Source organism: Ceratotherium simum, chromosome 2, assembly GCF_057802395.1.
Source record: "Ceratotherium simum simum isolate JZ-2026a chromosome 2, ASM5780239v1, whole genome shotgun sequence".
In the NCBI taxonomy this organism is placed as follows: domain Eukaryota; kingdom Metazoa; phylum Chordata; class Mammalia; order Perissodactyla; family Rhinocerotidae; genus Ceratotherium; species Ceratotherium simum.
Genome location: NC_141901.1, coordinates 57,754,978 through 57,776,406, shown reverse-complemented (window position 1 = coordinate 57,776,406; position 21,429 = coordinate 57,754,978). Strand labels below are relative to the sequence as shown.

Genomic DNA, 21,429 nt, shown 5'->3' with positions numbered 1-21,429 from the left:
GAATCTGCACTGGGACTGTCCCTTGTCAGTCACAAAGCATCGCGGGCTGGGCAGTACGCGGCTGTGCCAGGCCACCTTGAACCTGCCCTGCCCTGGTTCACCTCCCTGGCGCCCCCTCCTGGAGGAGTTGAGGGGAGCGGGGGCAGCTAGCTGGCTGTGCCCACCAGGTGGCGGGGGTGGGGGGGGTGGGAGGGGTGGGGCTTGGTTAGGAGGACAGTGATCCTGATTTCCACACCCTACAGTGGAATGTTCGCCCCATCGAAGTGTTGCCTCATTTGTAAATTTATTTATATGAAACTCTAATAAAGCATTAAACCATATTTAATCCAACGTTTGGCAAATCACTCATCAAAATGAGAAAAGTTTCCCGAATTAGGATGCCCTGGACAGTCTGGGCTGGGTGTTCTTGCAGCTGGACCTGCAGGGGTGGCCTGCGTGTCTGGAGATGGGGAGGATCAAGTGCCCTGGCTTCCTGAGCAAACTCGTGCTGTCCAGGGGCCAGGGCCGACCTCCAAAGGCCTGGGAAATGTCGGAGACTGGAAAGAAAAACTTTGGGGGCTGCAAAATATGAAAAAGACAATGTCAAAATTGATAAATGTTCAACTAAACACCATCAGAAAGTCATGTCAACTTTAATATTTGTTAAGTTTGGTATCCTACAAACGTCATTATATTGAAAACAATTTTTGAGTTGGATTTTTGGCAAGAGTTCCAGAATATGCAGGGTGATTGAAGAGAAATCATAGCCAATAGTAAATTAAATGAGTTACTCATCATCAAGTAATTTCAAAAGCAAATTTATAAAAATCCTTTTACATTTAAAGCAAAGAAGTGTTTTCTTTAATGAGGGATGTGGGTGCATGTGAATGTTTGTTACGATGAGGGTGGGGCCTCCAAGAATCAGGCGCAGGGTCTGTAAAGGGCTGCAGATGGCCCTGCCCTGCAGTTCTGCTCTGGAGTGGGGTGGGGATCAGCTCATTCAGGCCCCTTTCGCCCTCCTGCCTCCCTAACTAGGCTCGGCAGATTCAGAGCACCTCCTCCTGCCACAGGCGTCTTCTCTAGGTCTGTGCAATGACCACGTGTGGCTGGAGTCGCTGTCTCCATTTTGCAGATGAGAAACTGACCTGGATTTGAAACCTGAGTGTTCCATTTATTAGCTGGGCAAGTCCCCCCTCCTCCCTGACTTCCCAGGTTTGGGGGTGATATGTAAAGGGGAGAGAGTACCAACCCGTTCCCAGCCTGTGTATCCACCATGCGTTTTCCATGGTGGGGTAAATACCAACTGGGTGCCTGGCACTGGGCTGAGCACTTCACAAGTGTGAATGCATTTAGTGCGCCTAAGGACTCTGAGTGATAGCTGTCATCATGCTCCCCCTCTTAGAGATAGAAAATTGAGGTTCAGGAGGTTAAGTAACTTATCCAAGGTGACCCAGCTAGCAAACGGCAGAGCTGGGATTTGAACCCAGAACTGTCTGGCTGCAAAGTCCCTGTTCCTCCCACTCTACGATGGTCCCCAGGGTGTGCCTGTGAGTGCTGCGTGTTTGGTGGGGGTAGGTCTCTGTAGGATTGGGTGCTCAGGGATGGGACAGTGTCTGGCTCTGGAAAGCAGAGGGACTGGCGTGGGTGAGACTGGAGGCAGGAAGGCCGTGGAGGAGGCTGTGGAGTGAGTGATGAGGACCGGGGTAGTGGCAGTGGGGATGGACAGGAGCTTTTGGGGAGGCAGTTAAGACCAGTGGTTAAGACAGGGGTGGCAGAACTGTTGTGGCTGGAGTAGCCGGATAAAAGACTGAGAATGTGAGTGCCCTGAGGTGGGTGTGCGCCCCAGCTGGCCAAAAGCCCCACCTTTCCCTGTTGCCTTACACCTGGCTCAATCCATACATTGCCAGGGAGGTCTCTGAGTTTGTGACCCCTGGGTTAAAATCACTATCTCATGGTACAGCTCTTTCACTTCTTACTGTGATATCTTGGGCAAAGTACAGGAACCCTGAGCTTCAGTTCTCTTATTTATAAAATGGGGATATCAGGATCCACGCACTGGTGGTTGTGGACATTAAATACTGTATATAAAGCTCTTAGCAGAGTGACCAGCACACAGAAAACCCTCAGTGCATACATGAAACTTATGAAATTTCAATAGAAGCTAATGCTCGACATTGGAAGAAGAGAAAATCATACATCATACCCAAGTTCAAGCCCAGAGGACTTGGAAGATTATGGAGTTACTATCAGAAAATTCACTGGGGGGCCAGAGAAGGGTGGGCTAATTCTTTTCTGGAGAAAATAGCAATAATATCACATTTGTTTTGTGCTTCATAATTTTCCACTTTATTATTATTATTTTTTTTGGTGAAGAAGATTAGCTCTGAGCTAACATCTGTTGCCAATCCTCCTCTTCTTGCTGAGGAAGATTGGCCCTGGGCTAACATCTGTGCCCATCTTCCTCTACTTTATATGTGGGACGCCTGCCACAGCATGGCTTGATAAGGGGTGTGTAGGTCTGCACCTGGGATCTGAACCTGCGAATCCCGGGCCGTGAAACAGAGCATGCAAACCCAACCACTATGCCACTGGGCCAGCCCCCCATAATTTTCCACATTTAATTTTTACAACAGCCTACAAGTTGGACAGGACTGGGATTATTCTGACCAGCAGCCTAAAATTCTTTTGAAATAAAATAGGATCCAAACAGAAATGCATGTATGTTTTACATAAATAGTGGATAATGAAAGAAAATTCTGTAGAAAATCAGAAAAGTCCCATCACTTGCCTGGTCACAGGGCTGGGAGGCAGTGACCTGGCAAGGACCTGGCATTGGACTCCTGGCCCAGTGCTCTTCTTACCTTTGATCTTCCTTTGAGACCTGCTGGAGAGTTGGGGCTGGGCCTGGTGAGAGGCCGGAATGGGGGTGAGTAGGTGGGCGGCTTCCAGGTGAGAGTGAAGCTGGGGGGGGGCTGGAGGCAGAGCAGCAGGGGTGAGGTCTGGGCCTTACTGAGGCCACCAAGACTTCTGAGGGCAAGTACCCCTGCATCTCTAACTCCACCGGGCCGCCTCTTTTTCTGCTCCCCACCTCGCGCCCCTGCCTTGGGCATGAGCACCTTCTGGGAGACATCCCTCCAGCTCCGGGTGCTAGATCCCTCCCTGGGTGGCTGGGGAGTCTGGGGCTCCCCATGCGAACCTCTCTCTGCCCCACCTACTGCCCTCATCTCAGCCCCTCTCCCACCGGCTCCTTCTTGTCTGCTCCGAGACCTCATCAGCTAACTTCCTACTTATCTCATTCCTTTCTCTGAATAACCTAAAAAAGAATTCTCTCAACACTGAGAAGTATCTACTGTTATCCGTATTCCACAGATGATATCCTGATGTACAAGGAAATTAAGGAACTTGCCCTGGGTTATACAGCAGGCACCAGGTAAAGCCAGCGTTCAAATCTAAGTCCGTTTGACTCCCAAGTTCACGCTGAAGCACAGGTGCACATCCCTGGAGGACTGCAAACTCCAGAATCTTGAAAGACCACGTCGTCTCAGAGCATCTGAATAACAGTCATCACGACACAGTGACCTCCAACCAAGACACCGCTGAGGTGACAGGCCTCCGGGTCTTGTCAAAGGGAAGCCGGGGCACCTCGGACAACACCAACAGCTTTGCCTGTGCCATCATCTCCCCCTTGAGTAGCCTCGTCTTGACTCACAGCTGCATTTTCTTTCTCCGTTAGGAGAGCAGCGCCACCCTGTGTACAGTGTTACCCACCGCGTGAGAGGTAAGCCGGGGGAAGGACCTTCTTATCCTCCTCTTCCTCATCAAACTCTTCCTGCCTGCCCTTGGGCTGCTGCCACTTCTCCCAGCCCGTCCTCACTGGCCTCCCCTTCCAAGGTCAGCTCTCCGCATTGGTCCCCTTGATCTTTCCGAGACACTGCAGCCTGCTGACTGCTCCTTTTTGGGGAACATTTCTTGCCTCTTGGCATGGGTGACCCTGCTCTCACTCACCCTTATTGCTTCCTCACTGCCTCCATCTCTCCACCCACCCTCCCTTCTCCTCAGCAGACCATGGAGGCTGATTCCTGCTGCTGCTCTTTGCTCACATCTTGGAGTCAGGAAACACATTTGCTGGGAGAGAGGCCTGTGCTGGGGCAGAGGTGGGGGGACAGGAGGAGGAAGGAGGGGAGGCTCCCTTGCATTACTCACTGAGGGCCTCGAGTGGGTAGACATGTTAACAGAGGTCAAGATGGAGATGGAGATGGTGTTCAACAGGCCACCGGGGAGGAGGCCCTGCAGGCCAGATCCTCAATCTCTCACAGCGTCCAGAGATGACCAGTCCATAGGAACTGACTCCCTCTAACCCAGCTCAGAGGGGACGTGCCGCAGACCAGGTAAACTACTTTCCAGCTTACAACAAGGAGTCAAAACACCAAGCACAGGATTTTTTCAAAACTCAACAAGCAATGGTTGGTGAGCAGTGAGTTGGAACCAGGGTTTTGAACAGCCTGTATTGGCCCTAGGCCTCTGCACCCATGTGCCCCCGGATGGAGCCATGCTGGCTCGTAGAGTGCTTTCACAGGTTTAGAAAAAGACGCCCCTTCCTTGGGCGGACACAGCCTCATGCTGGGGAGCGCAGCCTGGAGAGCAGAGCACACGCTGGCTTTCGGTCCCTGATCACCCTGGGGCTCGTCAGTGCTTATCCTGCCCCAGGTGGCAGCCTGGCCCTGGGGTTCCTGGGTGCCTGCAGCCTCAGGGTGCACACGTAGCCACATTATCGCTGATGCCACTGGCTCTTGCACCTGCTCTTGGAGGGTGTTAACCAGCCGGGTCTGGGAGTTCTCGGCAGCATCCCATGTGAGCTTATGAATCAGATGAAGCTACAGTCACCTCTGCTCCACCCCAATCCTGTCCTGCAGCTGAATGAGGCACGGCTCCCACAGAGCTGCCCGAGTGCCCCCGGGGCTGCCACGGGAGTGCACACACTCATCCCCGGGGCGGTCTGCCTTGGGCGCTGGAGCCCCCGTTGTGAGGAATGCTGGTGTGTGGCTCTCTCCCTCCCCCTCTGCTGCATCCTGTCCCTGTGCACCAGGTACCCTGCCGGGCTGCTTGGACACCTGGATCATGCACAAACCCAAAGCTGATGCTTACCCGCATGCCACCTTTGTGTGAGTCAGGAAAAGGCGGGCCCTGTAGGCAGACTTAGCCCTGATCACTCACAGAATCGATGGCATCTTTGGGTAGAGAAAAGAGTGTCCCTCCCTCTAGGTGGTTGCAGCCGTGCCAGGGCAAGTTCCTTGGTGGGCAGTGTAGGCTGGATTTCAGCTTCCACTTGCCCCCTGACTGGTACCCCTTTGCAGTTCCCAACTTGCCCACAGGGTGGCAGTACTGAGACCCTTGTGAGAACAGCTCTTGCTTCCTCCCGCAGCTCCTGGCTCAGGGGCTGGGCTGGGGCACCCTCTACTGGCACCGTGCCCACTATCGCATGCAGTGGGCACCTGCGGGATGCCGCCCCACCATCCCACTAGGCTGGTTGGCTCACGGATGAATCCCCCCGGTGAGAGCTAAGGCGTAGGCTCAAGCCAGGACGCCCCTAGGAGAGCTGGCCAGGGGCCAGCTGATTTGGACACCTTTTCTCCTGGGCAAGCCTGGAGGTGTACATTCTGGCCCTTTGGCTGTGCTGATCTAGACCCCAGCTCCACCTCTGTTCTCTCGTTACCACATTCTTCCTCCAGGCCTGTGGGCCACATGTGGTTAGGCCACATCATCTTTTACATCACATTACGTTAGCAGATCTGACTGCTCTGCTTTTCATCTGGAACTCCTCTTAGTATTAAGATGATTTCTGCAGGAATTCATTTTGTCTCCTCTGAGTGGATTTTCCTGTAACCCTTAGAACTCTGAGAAATGCCTAATTGTCCCCCCTCCGCCGTGTACCCGCTGCACCCCAGTTTTAAACAAGGAAATAAGGCCCCTTGCTAAGAGCCCTGGCAGAGGCCCATATGGGCTGTGGTAGTCAGGGTGGGGAGAAGCTCTGGGGTCTGGGGCACTTGGGCAAGGGCCCAAGGGGGAGGTGAGCTTTGATCAGGCTTCGCAAGGATGGGGAGGATCTGCATGGAGGGGGAGAGAGGAAGCCATCCTGGGGCTGGCCTGGGGGCATCTCTCCCTCATCCTCTGGTGTGGGGTCAGTGTCTCAAAGGCCACAGGAGAAGGGGACAGCACTGCCTTGGCCTGCAGGGCAGTGCCTCCCTGGGATGGGACCTGGAGGGGTCTCCTTGCCTCTCTCAGAGGCAGAGGCTGAGTCAGGTGGCATGGGAGGCTTGTCCCATGATGCTTAGTCCAGTATTTTGCTCCCTGTGGATGCTCAGCAAATAGCACTGGCAGGGAGTTTGGGGCCCTGAATTTAGCCATCAAGAATCATGATAACAATAGCTAACATTTACTGAGTGCTTCCCATATGCCAGGCACTGTTTTAGGAACTTTACATGTACAGTCTCATTTAATCCTCAAATCAGCCCTATGAAGTAGGTGCTACTATTATTGCCATTTACAGAGAAGGAAAAGGAGGCACAGAGAGGTTAAGTAAACTTTCCAGGGTCACGCAGCTAGTAAGAGGTGGACCCAGGATGCCAACCCAGGAGGTCTGGCTCCAGAGGCAATGCTCTAACTGTTGTGCCCCACTGCCTTCTTCCTTTGTGTTTTGTGAACAAGGTGGCCAAGGGGCCTATCATGGCTAGGCAGGGTGGGGGCTGGTCCCTGAGACTGTAAGGGAAGGCTGGCCTCTAGCCTGGCCTCACCAGCTCCTCTTAGTGGATTTCCATGTAGAACATCCGGAAAGTGGTTGCAGCCCTGGGACCTGGTCAACAATCCTTGCTCTCTGGGATGGCAGCCAGGTCCCCTGGGGCTGTCCTGTCTCTGTGGCCCAGTCAAAGTTAGAGTCAACTCTTCGTCCCCATTTTCTGTTTCACACCTGCGAAGCCAAAACCCCATCCCCTGGACACTCTATGAATGTCCCAGCCATAGACGTCTTCCCATCCCTGGGGTCTCTCCTTGATTTCCTTACTGACTGCTGGCTCCTGGGCAGAATTATTTTTCTCCTAGGGACTATTTGCTACTTGTGTGGCTATGATGGAGACAGTCCTAAGTGCAACCTTTTTCCAACATTTGGGGAAAGTAGAATACCTTCCACCCGCTCCTGCCCTGAGTCAAAGAGAAATTACTATCATCGCTCACCCCAAAACTGGGGGTCGGGAAAGGATGGCCTTTCCAGTAACTGGTGCAGGGTCAGCTGGATATGCATCTGGGAAAAATGCCAACTCCAATTTCTCACCATGCACCAAAGTCAATTCTACATGTCCTGAGAATCTGCTCTTAGATGAAAATATAGACGAACATTTTGATGACCCTGGAGTGCAAAGGTTTCTCAAACAGGATACAAAAAGCACTAATCATGCAGGAAAAAAAATTGATAGATTATATCAAGACTAAGAAATTCTATTTATCAAAAGCCACAGAAAGGGAGCAGTCAATAAAGGGCTTGTATCTGGAATAGATAAAGAGCTACACATCAATTAGAAAAAGACAACTAATAGAGAACAAGTAGAGATCTTGGAGCACATCTCAATAACTAGTAAACACATGAAGAGCGCTCATCTTCATTTGCCATCAGGGAAGCACAAATTAAGACCTCAAACTGTTACTAACACACACCCACCAGAATGGCCAAAAGGAAAAAGCTTGATAACACCAAGCGCTGGTGAGGATGTGGGGCAGCTGGAACTCGCATGCATTACTGGCGGGAGCGTCAATTGGTGCAGCTACGGAAAACTGTTTGGTCGTATCTGGCAAAGGGAACACAGGTGTACCCAGTGACCCAGGAACTCCACTCCTGGGTAGAATGTCATAGCAGCACCATCCATCGAGTGCAACACATAGTCCACAATGGAATGCTAGACAGCAATGAAAATGAACAAACCACAGCCACACACAACAGCATGAAGGAATGGTACACAAACAGTGCTGACGGAAGGAGCCAGACACAAAAGAGCATATGTGACGTGATTCCACTTACGTAAACCTCAAGCCAGGCAAAACTGATCTATGGAATTAAAAGTCAGACTAGTGGTTACCCTTGGGTTAGGACAGCCTTTGGGGGATGTTTGGGAGTGTTGATGATGTTCTGTTCTCTGGGTTATCCAGAGCATTGAATTTGTGAAAATACATCACACTGTACACTTATCACTTGTGTACTTTCTTTGGTAAGAATTTTATACTCCAATAAGAAGTTAAAAACCAAAATTATGAGGAGAGGTGGGGGTGGAGCTAACCCACAGAGCTGCCCCGGGAACTCTGGCGATGGAGTCGGGGCATCCTCGTGCACAGGACCGTGGCAGAGCCTGCGAAGGAGACTTGGGCTCTGTGTCAGGTCCCCAGTGTGAAGCAGGGAGACACAGCGACAGCCCCCCTGGAGGAGGCTTGCCTCAACCTGGAGCTCACCTGGACGCCCCCAGAAGTATGGAGGAGATTGCAGCCTCCAGCGGAGTCAGGGCTGGGTTTGGCACGGGTTGCTAGAGGGGAGGCGGAGTGGGCCGGTGGAGAGTGAGGAACCTGCTTAAATGTGTTTTTCTACTTCCAAGCTAGAGACTTTGGGTTTGGCAGTCTTACCTACCCTATCCACATGCTGCCACGCTATTATTTTCTTAATAGTTTTCCTTAAATTGATTTTAAATTAAGTCACTTAAAAAAAATCAGCCTCAGTACAACTCACAACCACTAGGATGGCTATAATAAAAAGAAAGAAAGAAAGAAGAAAAAGAGTGTTGGCAAGGACATGGAGAAATGGAAACCATCGCATATTGCTGGTGGGAACGTAAAGTGGTGCGGCAGCTGTGGGAGATGGTTTGGTGGTTCCTCAAAAAGTTAAACATAGAGGGGCTGGCCCAGTGGCTCAAGCGGTTAAGTGTGCACACTCCGCTGCGGTGGCCCGGGGTTCGCAGGTTCGGATCCAGGGCGTGCACCAACGCACTGCTTGGCAAGCCATGCTGTGGCGGCGTCCCATATAAAGTAGAGGAAGATGGACATGGACGTTAGCCCAGTCTTCCTCAAGAAAAAAGGGGGAGGATTGGCATCAGATGTTAGCTCAGGGCTAGTCCTCCTCACACACACAAAGAAAGTTAAACATAGAATTACCATCTGACCCAGCAATTCCACTCCTAGGTATATATCCCAAAGAACAGAAAACTGGTATTCAAATAAATACATGAACATGCGCATTCGTAGCAGCACTGTTCACCATAACCTAAAGGTGAAAATAGACCAAATGTCCATCAACAGATGAATGGACAAACAAAATGTGGTATAGCCATGTGTGGAATATCGTTCAGCCACGAAAAGGAATGGAGTACTGATACATGCTACAACATGGATGAACCTCAAAAACATTACACTAAGTGAAAGAAGCCAGTCACAAAAGGTCATATACTGTATGACTCCATTTATATGAAATATCCAGAATAGGTGAATCCATAGAGATGGAATACAGATTGGTGGTTGCCAGGGGCTGAGGAAGGGGGATAAGGGGGAGCAACTGCTTAATGGATATGGGGTTTCTTTTTGGGGTGATAAAAACATTTTGGAACTAGATAGAGGTGATGGTTACACATTGTGAATGTACTAATTGCCACTAAATTGCTCACTTTGTTTAATTTTGTGTTACATGAATTTCGCCTCAATATGGAAAAACTGTGAGAAGAAACAACCAGCTTCAGTTTTCTTACGGGTAAAAAAGGCTAATAATACTACTTACCTCATGGAGGTGGTAAGGAATAAAACAGTATGTGCAAGGTGGCCACCTTCAGCCATTCAGTAAAAGGTGGCCATCCTTCTCTGAAGGCCACTTCCTAGGATTGCGACAGGATGCCCCGGTCTTCCTGCCGGCCCCTGGGGGATGTGACTTCTGTCCCTGGACAAAGAACCCTGAAAAACCCAAAAAGCTGTAGCTGCGAGGTGGCGCCTAATGGGCTGTCCATCTTATGAGGACAGAGGCCTGCCCTTTGCAGGAGCAGTGGAGCAGGTGGGGAGCGCTGAGACCCCAGCGGGCTAGGGTTCTGTGGGACGCCTGGAGGGGTTCCCCTGGGGCTGAAGCGGCGCATTCCCCAGGCAGGAGGGACCCAGCGGGGCCTTTCCCCACCTGGGACCCGCACCTTTGGCCACCAGGGGGCGCTGTTGGAACTGTCCTCCCCATGAATGGGGCGGGGACTTAGGCCCTACAGAGTACCAATTGCTTCAACTTGCATGTCTATTTAGCTGTCATCATGCAGTCCAGGAACTGTGGGATAAGTCGGGGTTCACCATTCTTCTCCCGGTACTGACCCCTGGCCAGACGATCCTTCTAGGCTCCTCTTCCGTCCTTCTCTTGCCTACACTCCCTCCAGAGTAGAGGGGGTTGCTGCACTTTCTGCAGTGAAGGGGGTGAGATCAGAGGGGAGGGGCAGGCCCTGGACAGGCCCAGGCAGCCCCAACTACTGCACCAACGGCCTTGCCTCTGCCTACAGGGCCCGGCCAACGCCCAGAGGCAGGTGGAGGGTGGGAAGGCTCAGACACAGCACCTCTGCTTCCTGTTGAATTAGGCAGATCTCCGTCAAGCTGGAGTCGGCCTGGAATCCCAGATTGCCCACTGAGACCCCAGCCCCTGATGCTCCACCAGGGGCAGAGCCCCCTGAACCACACCACCACCACCACCATCATCGCTGCCTGGAGATTCCTACTTCTCTCCCACCCCGGATCAGACCGTCTGAATGCATAGAAGGCCCAGCTCCAGTCTCCTGGCCAAGCCTGTAACCTGCTTTGCGCTCCTGCCAGATCCAACCCATTGCCTTCCCCGCTCGGCCTCACCCTTTCTCTGTATGCTTTCTTCGTATGTAGAAGTTCGTTCCTCTCCCCATGTTGTCCAAAAGCCCAGAGGTTCAATAGCATGGGACTGTTGCAGCCTAATTGATACAGGCCTTGATATCAGTTCCCCTACATTAAACCCAGCATATATGGGGTTAAAACCAAAAGCACTCATCCCCATCCCCTTTCCCTGCTTGTCTAAGTTACATTCATAAGTAAATATTGGTTTTTTAAAACTTTGTGTCCCAGAACTTCACAAGGCAAATAGAAGTTACAAATTGTTAAAAGACCAGGTGGTCTCATGCTGGGCCCACAATGAAGTTTTGGCCAATTACGAGTTCTTGAGATTTGTTACAGGGAAACTAACATCCAGAGAACATCAAGAAGCTGAAGCTCCCCAGACCCCAACTCCTCAGTTTCCTGGCACCAGAATCCACCCTCTACCACAGAAGCAGACAACCAAGGCCACCCAGCTGTGGATTCCCTTATCTCACCATGTCCTTCCCTGCCAGCAGCCTCACGAGGCCAAACAGAGGCTAAAGATGAAAACTAACCAGAAAAGTCCAGACAGTCAAGGGAAAAGAAATTCAGTCTTCAAGGCCAAATGTAGGCTGGCGGGAAGGTGCCAACCAGCACGGCCAGATGCTCCCCCTCCCCTACCTAAAACCCCAGATAAAAACCCCTATCTTTTTCCCTTCTAGGAGGTGGATCTGAGTTCTAACTCACATCTCCTCGTCTGGCTGCCTTTCGATAATAATAAACCCTTCCTTGCCATAAGCCTGGCGTTCCAGTTTTTACTTGGCCGCACTTGTGTGGCGGGTAAAGAGCCTGTGTATGTGGTTAGTAACATAAAGACATTTTTTGCACCCCAGAGCACTGTCCTGAAACTTTCCAGCACATTCTTTCTGGCTTACGGTTTCTCTCTGGCATATCTGTTGCCACTGCTTCCGGGTGTTTATAGGGTCTACATTACACTGAAATATGCTGGCCTTGTGAAGTTGTGTTCCTTGCCGATAATGAATACAAAGGAGACAAAGCATTCTAAGAAACATCCCCTGTGCTTGGCACGTAAGGGCCTCTTGCTTACTGCCAAGTTTGCCTAGGATCGGCTCCCACGGTGTTTGGAAACAGTCTTGGATTGTTGTTGGATCTTTCTGTCCTGTGGTTTCACTCTGAGGCCTTTTGTAGGCAGTGTGGTGTCCTGGGGAGAGCCAGGCCTTGGGGTTGACTGGACTGAGTCAAATACACCTCAGTGACTTACTAACTGTGTGTCCTTGGGCAATTTACTTAATTTCTCTGAGCCTCAGTTTCCTCATCCATAAAATGGGGGAGGAAATTCATTATCCTAAGAGATGTTTTGAGAATCCAGTGAGAAAGAATACGTAGTAGACACATAAATGGCACTCAGTAAATCTCGACTGGGATTATTAGTCACTGCAAACAGGCCCCATCTTTAAAGAGGAACATAGATCTTTCCTAAATACCTTTGTCCTACCAAGGTGTTTGGCTGTCAGGAAGTTTTTGTTCCTCAAGACATCCAGGAGCAGAGGCCAGGGGGAGGAAATATTTCAGGGAGCAGGGGAGAGGGGACCATCACTTGGTGCAAGAAACTGCACGCTCAGGCAAAAAGCAAGAGAAAGACTGTTTCCAACCTCTGTTAGTTGGAGGAGCTGAGCCCCTCTCTGGCAGGGTGAGGCAGAGGAGCCTTGTTCACAGAGGAATTAGGGAGGAGGCCTGCAGCCAAATGCAGGGATCAAATCTCAGAGAATATCAGAGCTGCAAGGGACCTGGGGCGAGAACTCAGGCCCAAATATGTGTAAGGTGCTGTTCCAAGTGCTTTTCACATGTTAACAGATTTAATCCCCAAAACAACCCCACTGAATGAAGGTTTTGTGAAGTCTGAACTTTGCCTGTTTTGTTCACTGCTGAATTTCACAGGAGTGCCTGGCACATACTGCATGCCTGATAAAAATTTGGTGAAGAAAGAAACCCTATGAGGCATGCATGTACTACTGTAATCGGAGGAGGAAATTCAAGTACCGTCACGCGCTGCATAACGACATTTCGGTCAACGACGGACCGCATGTACTATGGTTGTCCCATAAGATTAGTACCATATAGCCTGGGTGCATAATAGGTCATACCGTCTAGATTTATGTAAGTATTCTATGATGTTCACACAACAATGAAATTGCCCAACGATGCATTTCTCAGAATGTATCTCTGTCATTAAGCGACGCATGACTATATAGAGATTAAGAAACTCGCCCCAAGTCCCCCAGCTAGTAAACGGCAAAGTCAGGATTCGACCCCAGGCCGCAGTGAGAAGCTGCGCGCCAGTCTCTGGGTTCTGTCTTCCCCCTGCCTATTTTCACAGAGTGTCTGATTGGTTTCTGTTCCTTCCTGTGATCTGCTTGCTCGGAGCTTTTTGCTACTGTCGGGGGAAGAGGGAGAATCTCCCTCTGCCCTTTTCCTTAAGGTTCTTCTGGCTGGCCAAATAATCAACAAGACAGGTTAGCAGGAGAAAATAATAACAAGTTTAATAGCATGTATACATGGGAGAAAGTCAGAAATGAGCAACTCGTCCCTCTGTCTAAGCTGCTTGCTTAAGTATTGCAGCTAAAGGCGAGGAGCGTGTTGGGGGTGGGTAGTGGCCTGGGACTTCAGAGGGCAGGAGGACAATTCTTTTTGGGGTCATCTATAGATAATGTGGTCAGGGAGAGACAGAGTTTTTTGATAAAAGAGGCTTGGTGCCTTTGCTATTGTAACCTCTATCCTACATATTCTTTATAGCCATCATGATAGAAGATCTGTTCCAGGAAGGAGCCACCATGTCAAATTCTTTAGGCAGTTAGTGGGGGAGGTCAAATGTCCCTCAGAGAAAACAATCAAGGTAAAGAGATATATTTCAGGGTGGCCAAATCTTGATCTCCCACACTACCTTGGCTCTCTGTGGGTATTTGCATAACTCAGATAACATACCTTTGGGGCACTTAGCTCTGCCTGTTACTGAACCAAGTAGGCTCACCTCCTGGTGAGTTAAATAAGACTCTACACCAGTGAAAGTTATCTCACCAAGTAAAGCGTATTTGCAGCAAATAGGAGGCCATGAGGAATCATTTCCAAAGTCATGGCGTCCCGGAATGAAAGGGAAGCAGGAATTTTTATTTCAGTTGGAGAATGAATATTCAGAAGGGAGAGGCTCATATTCGCTTGCACAGGCTCAGTTGGAAAACATGCTCCTGCATACACTGCAGACTATGGTAATGAGGCTTAATCTCCTCCTGAAAAGATCTTCCTTTCAAAAATAAGGCAAGGTCATGGGTCTAGCTCTTGTAAGGAGGCTTGGTTAGCTTCAGGGTGGTTGCTGGTTGTGTCTCCTTAACATAACAAAAGGGGGAAAAAAACAACTTGGAAAAACAGTTAAATGCTTCCAAACCCACCCTTGAGTTCCTTAGGGCACTAGTCAGTGACAAATCCCCCCTCTAGTTTTATCCTGCCCCTCATTCTTGAGGGGCACAGGTCGAAGGTCCGTCTTCTGTAACTGCTTCCTGCTCAGCATTGGTGTTGTCATAGGGACCAATAGAGGAGCAGAATTTACAGCTAATCTTCAAATAGGTGTGTGGGTCACCAGAGGCATAGCCACAAATTGTTCGTAACAACCATTTGTACTTTTATAGCCTCAATGTGTTTAGGATCTGGGCATACTTGCCTCTCCATCCCACCTTCAGATTCCACTAGCTCTTTATAGTCTAGCTACTGGGTTGCCCATCTCTCTGACGGACCTAGTCTTGCTGCCCAGGAACATGCAACCTCCTTGGAAGCATACTGTGCTTAAATGGTAGGGGGTTGGTTAGGATCCAGGGCAGAGCCTGGGGTGGATAGCTGGTCATTACTTATCTGCATAGTGTCACTGAAACAAGAGTTTCAAAGGAGAGAGTGGTTTGCAAGAAAACTCAGAGCCATCAACTGTCTGTGATGATCTCTCTTGATGTTCAGGGGTGGGAGCCTTTTTCACTTGTGTGTGATGGATCCATGGGGTGACTCCTTAGAAAAGAATGCTTTGGCAATTTTGATCCTAACTCACAGTCCTTTTGCAATTTAAAGAACTTTCATAGTCCAGAAGCTGAGTGGTAGATTGTTCCAACTCACTGAACACATTTCTTAGTCCTGATAATAGATCAGTCCAGTTAAGTTCATTTTAGAAGGCAGTGATGCAGGTGAGCTCCCAAAGTTAGGCCTATATTGTAGAAGCAAGCAATCAGGTATTTAATAAGAAGCATTTCTATGGAAACAAAAGAAAAACAAAGTTAATAGTTGGAGCAAATTATAAACCAGTTTCTGAATTCAGAGGACAGCCAGTTAAGAAGATTTTTAGATGTCAGCATCAAAGCATCTTTTTCAGCTTAAAATGTCTCTGATGACGTCATCCTGCATTCAGGTATCTTTCTGCGTGGCTTACACAGCAACAGACATGAATCTCTTAAGTTTATATCAAGTTCTCCAGCTTCAGTTTGCAAGGCTTCAGGAAAAAGTACAGGTTAAGTTCTCAATGATTCCAAATGAAAATGATGGGAAAATTGAAAATATTAGTTTGGAGATTTGTAGCCAGATATTTCAGGAAACCAGAAGAATTCAGGATCCAGTCCAGTTAACAGATATAAAACAAAAACCTCAAAGATAATTAACAGGACTAGAATCTAATATCCATGAATGTATACTATAGTTTCTACTGAAACATAATTTTTCTCTCTAAAATCACCCTGATTTTTACCAACGATAGCTGAATTAAGACTAATTGGTTTGCAAAATAGGTCTAGTTTCAATAAAACTTGATTCAATTATTTACATAAGTGCAGCAAGAACAGGAACTGATCATAGAGGCTCTTTTAAATCTGCTTTGCTAGAACTCTTTATGAGGAATCTCAGATTGAACTTTAAAGGCCTCTCGAGGTGGGGAAAGCCAAGCCAAGGGCTTGTCATCAGATTTCACCTGCAATACCTACAGATTTTGGTGAATTCCTCTCTTTTCGAGTTCCCCCAAAATATTTTGAGGTTCCTTGCACATGCCAGAGAAGTGACCTTCCTTATTTTCCCAGGTAAGATTGCTTGGAACTTCCATAAACAAGGTATCAGGCCAATACTTCCAAGTGGCTTTATTCCATAAAGTCTGATCTTTGTCTCTCAAAAGTTATCCGGTCATATCTGAGTCTATGCATGTTTCTCTCAAATACGATATTCCAAAGCCTTGGTAGTATAACCAGTGTTTCCAATTGTCCCCTGTTATAAGGAGAACAGATTCTTATTGAATTTATGCAAATAACTATATTGCCGTGAAAACAACACTTACTCACTAAGAGTTTCCAAATCCTGGAGGGATCAGGTAGAGAGAAAAAGATAAATGTTTCAATTATGCTTACAAAGGTATAATTTACCAAATTGCTATAAGTCAAAGTTAGCTTAAGAAAAAAGAGAAAAAGTTTTCCTTAAATTTGAAAAAAAAAACATTTAAAAAATCAGCAATATTTCAAATGAAAAATCATAAAAATTATTATCTTCATCAGTTCATTCGGTCCTGTGTAATCAATTCTTGATCTTAATCTTCTGTTAGCAGTTTCATGAGGTCATCAGTTCTTCTATTAGAGTTCTGTAATTTCTTACCCAGTTCAGTTTTATAATCAGAAAGTTTACCAGAAGCCTGCCTTCTAGAGTAAGTATCAGAATCCTTTTCACGAATTCCTCTGAAGATGAAACATGTCTTGTAAAAGCATCAGAGTAAAACAATAAATATCTGTAAACAAGACCCCAAAATGGCAATTAACAAAGAAATTTGGTTCATTTTTGTGACACACAACACTTTAAAATAATAACTAGAATTATGACAGATAACCAAGACAGATCAGAATTTTAGTAATGTTATACAGTTTTTATTTTTATTTTATCTTATTTTTTTAATTTTGTTTATTTTTTTCCCCCAAAGCCTCAGTAGATAGTTGTACGTCACAGCTGCACATCCTTCTAGTTGCTGTATGTGGGACGCAGCCTCAGCATGGCCGGTGAAGCGGTGCGTCAGTGCGCGCCCGGGATCCGAACCCGGGCCGCCAGCAGCAGAGCGCGTGTACTTAACCGCTAAGCCACGGGGCCAGCCCTGTTATACAGTTTTTAAAACACTTATATCAGTAACACTTACACACATAATACCACCTAAGAAGGTTTATCATCACTTATTTGATAATGCTTTCCATGTAATATAACATACCAAATAAGCCTAATAAGTTTAGTATCTTCCTCCTTGTAGGAAGAGAACAAATTTCTTTGAGGTGTCCCAGGGACCCTCTGAAAATTCTCAAAGAAAAAAAATTTTTTTTTTCTTCTTCCAGGTCAAAAGAAAGACTTCATTCAGGATTTGAATATTTTTTTGGGGGGGGGATAGGGGGAAGCTTGTCAAAAATATCAAAAAGTTTTAAAACACTTGATCAAGTAGGAAACAATGCTCACTGTGAAACAATGCTGAGTTATCCATTCAATCAAAATGACAACAGAAACTGTCAAGGGCAAACATAGAGTTAAAAAGTCAAAAAAATATTAATAGAGAGACCTCAGTCTTTTTGAAGATAGGAAATTATTTTAATAAAACATAGTTTTTCTGTCTTTTAGGTAGACTTACTCAAAGATAAAGAAAAACCTTTTATAATCTCTTTATCAAGTTCAAGAAAATTATCCTTTTAAGAGAAAGAAGACCAAATTTTAATTCTGCACCAGCTTACTTGTGACATTAAAACTCATTTACTTAATTGGATTTAGTTTAATCTTAGCCAACTTGACCATGCATAAAACTCCTCAGGGTTTTACTTTCAGAAACTTTCTGCCACTTACTTTTTACATTCAGAATTTGTCCCATGCCTTCCTTTCTTCCCTTCTAGTACTTTAGGACAAATTTATTTTTCTTAGCAAAGCAAACAAAAATATTTCCATTCTTTAGACCTTGTTTACTGAAAAGATACATCTTTCCTTGAATACAAACATATTTTCCTTAATTTTTAGTAGCTTTAATCACATATTAGTATTTTTAACCCATAGAAACCTTAGTTTTTAAGTAAAAACTAAGAAGTAAGCAATTATAAACTTTCTTTTACATTAGGATTCTAAACACTTTTCATAATTTGTAGAAAGTAGAAACATGCTACTTCATAGAAATAAAACAAGGCATATTTACTAATAGACCCAAATACTTTTTAGCTTCTCTGTAATAAGAAGCCAAAAGTAGATAAACTTAGATATGTTTAGCTATAATGTTTCTGTGTTTTATCTTATTTGAAAATGACCTAGATACTCAACAAATTTTTATCATTTAACATAATTTAGCAAAACTCTAAAGTTTTAAGTCACCAAAAAGGAATTTGGAAGCTGTTCTTTCAAGTATACAGACCATAAAACATAATTATTGTACCCAAGAAATCTTACTCATTTTCATCTAAATCATTTGTTTTCAACAATTATGCTTATATTACCCACAAAAACTCCATGAGACATTAGACAAATTAACTATCATTTGAAGCTATTATTTTGCTGACAAGTTTATAACAGATAACATGAGTTTATTTGACTAGCAAACCGAGGCTGCATATTAGTATCATACCCAAATACTGACTACTCTGAAGGCATGCCTATTTCAATCAAACCAACAAACTTAAACCAGCTTTAATTTACCAAAGATTAATTTATATCATGTTAACTTGAAAGCCAATTAAAGGCTTTAAGCCAATTAAACAGAGCTCTTAATTTTGACCATACCATCTGGAGGTAAAATGTTACACATATATAACATACATATAGACTCACATACACAGAGTTTCCACAGCTATTGTTTTAAAATTACTGCCATGAATCAGGTATGGTAACATAAAGTCAGGCAGTTAATGGTGGGGGTGGTCAAGGCTTCCCTCAGAGTCCCCTGTTCCCAAAACACTCAAGGTAAAGAGACACATTTTGAGGTGGCCAACCTTGATCCCCCACACATACATATAGACACACATAAATACACAGGTAGACACAGACAGAGATGTTAAATTTTTGTTATGAATCAGGCACAATACAAAACTCACTAATTTCTTAGAAATATTTGCATTTCAAAGAATGGCTCTTAGGTTCTCGAGAAGATGGGAGCAGAAAATCTACATCATAAAGACAAGGAGACAGCAGTCAAGTTTCTTTAAGATGGAGTTTCTGGGGCATAAGCCATCCAACTGAAAGTGTTTCCAATCAGTTAAAATGCATCTGAGGGGTGAGTCTCTGGGGATGCTTGGGGCATTCCCCATGGTGGTAAAGCCAGTGTCTGACTGACAGTGGGCCCAGAGAAGGGTGCAGAGCCCGACTGCGGGCATCAATATAGCTAGAAGATTTAGTCAGGTCCCACTCAGCCTAGGCACTTAGTCCCTGAGCCAAAACAAAGCAAGCCAGGAGGCAAGAGTGAAAAGCCTGGAGCGGGCTGGGGCCTGGGTCTCCCAATGCCAGTGTTGAGAGTTAAGTCACTGGCAAAAAGTTTTCAAGTTTTCGATTTTACAGAAGGTCCAGGTTCTGCTCAGGTCCAGCCTGAACTTAACCTTGACTCAGTGACAACAGACAAAGAAGGAAAAGAGGTGATCAGGCCTTGCCCTCATGGCCTCTTCCCAAGGATTATCAAGATAAGGGTCACACAAACAACAGTTCCTGTGCTGGTGCATGCAACCCCAAAGGACAGTTTACAGAATAAATTATAGGTCTCCTGTCCCCATAAGTGACTCAGTAGGCACCTAAAATACTCAAGAGGTTCTTGACAGGAGACTAAACAGGGTTCCAGATTGTCAGTCAGATGACTGACCCAGGGGCCAACATGGAATGGCTCCAGGTGCCCACAAACCAGATGAGAGCTCCCAGAGGTGGGGGTGGGTTTAAATTCTTTCATTAAGACTACGAGAGAGGAGGCTGAGACTCCAAATTTGATTACGACTAGTCATTGTAAGAGCTCTCTGACTGGATTCTAGCGTCTTTTCTTATGGTCTGTTCCCAACCTCCCAGGAGCAACCTGTAATGGTTAGTGGTGATGCAGATGCCACAAGGTTGTGCCCAGAGGAGGTTTAGCACCATCACAGCCTGAAACTAGACCCAGGCTGTGTACTGAGTCCTTAAGGGAAAATAAAATGAGTGGACACTGGGTTTCAGCCATTGACCACTGATAAGGAGGTCAAGGAAAAAAAGAACACCTAGGAGTCCAGAAAAGCCAGACTGTGGAAAATGTGGAGTGTCCTTGACAAAAATGCTAATGTTGAGCATCCTCAACCAAAAACGCACACACAAACAAACAAATAATAGGCTCAGCAACTCCAGAGGGGTTTAAATCCATCCAAGGAGACCTCTCCTCTGATCACAGGCACAACACAAAGACAGACTCAATGACCTCAGGGGGCCTCAAACCCCTACCTCATCACTCCAGGTGACATTCAATCTCCAGAGGGGATTTGAACCCTAGAGAGACTCAGTGCACTCCAGATGAGATTCAATCTCCAGATGGCGTTTGACCCCTGACTAGTCACCAGGGATTGCTCCTGTTTTTCCAGAGCCAAGCATTGGCCCTTCCAGAGTGGCCGGGTCATGCAATCCTTCCAAAGAGAGGGGACCCTCACTCCTCTGAGCTGGGCTACCTCAGGTGGGGCTCAAACCCTGAAGCCAGGCCCCAACAGACAGGCTTTGTGAGACAGCTTAAGGAAATAACTCTTACAGCCGTGTTGTGGAGTTGGTGCCACTCACCTCCATGGAGAGGTCCTCTGAGCAAAGCTCTCAGTGCGCCTGCTGGGTCTCCCGACGGGGCAGTGACGTCAAGACGGCAGCACAGGCATCACAAAGGGGTATGTCCCCTCTGGGTCACCAATTCTGTTACTGAACCAAGTGGGCTCACCTCCTGGTGAGTTAAATAAGACTCTATACCAGTGGAATTTATCTCATAAAGTAAAGCGTATTTGCAGCAAATAGGAGGCCATGAGGAATCATTTCCAAAGTCATAGAGTCCTGGAACAAAGGGAAGCAGGAACTTTTATTTCAGTTGGAGAATGAATATTCAAAAGGGAGAGGCAGGTATTGCACAGGCTCAGTTGGAAAACATGCTTCTGCTTACACTGCAGACTATGGTAATGAGGCTTAATCTCCTGAAGAGATCTTCCTTTCAAAAATAAGGCAAGGTCATGGGAGTAGCTCTTGTAAGGAGGCTTGGTTAGCTTCAGGGTGGTTGCTGGTTGTGTCTCCTTAACATAACAAGAGGAGGAAAAAAACAACTTGGAAAAACAGTTAAATGCTTCCAAACCCACCCTTGAGTTCCTTGGGGCACTAGTCGGTGACACCCCCACTGTTGATTTCCCAATTTCAAAAACAGTACCACATTTATATGTTTTAATAAAGGGACTGATTTACAGTTTTGAAACTCTAGTGTTTCATGATTATGAGGGTGTTGAAGGGAATTAGATTTCCAGGATTGAAGGCTTGTGAATTTACACCCAGTTGGAAGTCCTTCTGGACTGTCCAGGCGTGTTCTGC

At 46.8% G+C, this 21,429-nt stretch overlaps 1 long non-coding RNA gene across 1 annotated transcript; it reads right to left on the bottom strand.

The window, feature by feature from the left end:
- Positions 1-303: 303 nt before the first annotated feature.
- On the bottom strand, positions 304-20,983 carry LOC147918028 (uncharacterized). The gene is made up of 4 exons (XR_015555757.1): positions 20,650-20,983; positions 10,345-16,654; positions 9,779-9,948; positions 304-558 (listed from the first exon to the last, which is right to left on the bottom strand). It is a non-coding gene; the product is annotated as an uncharacterized LOC147918028 (long non-coding RNA).
- Positions 20,984-21,429: the final 446 nt, after the last annotated feature.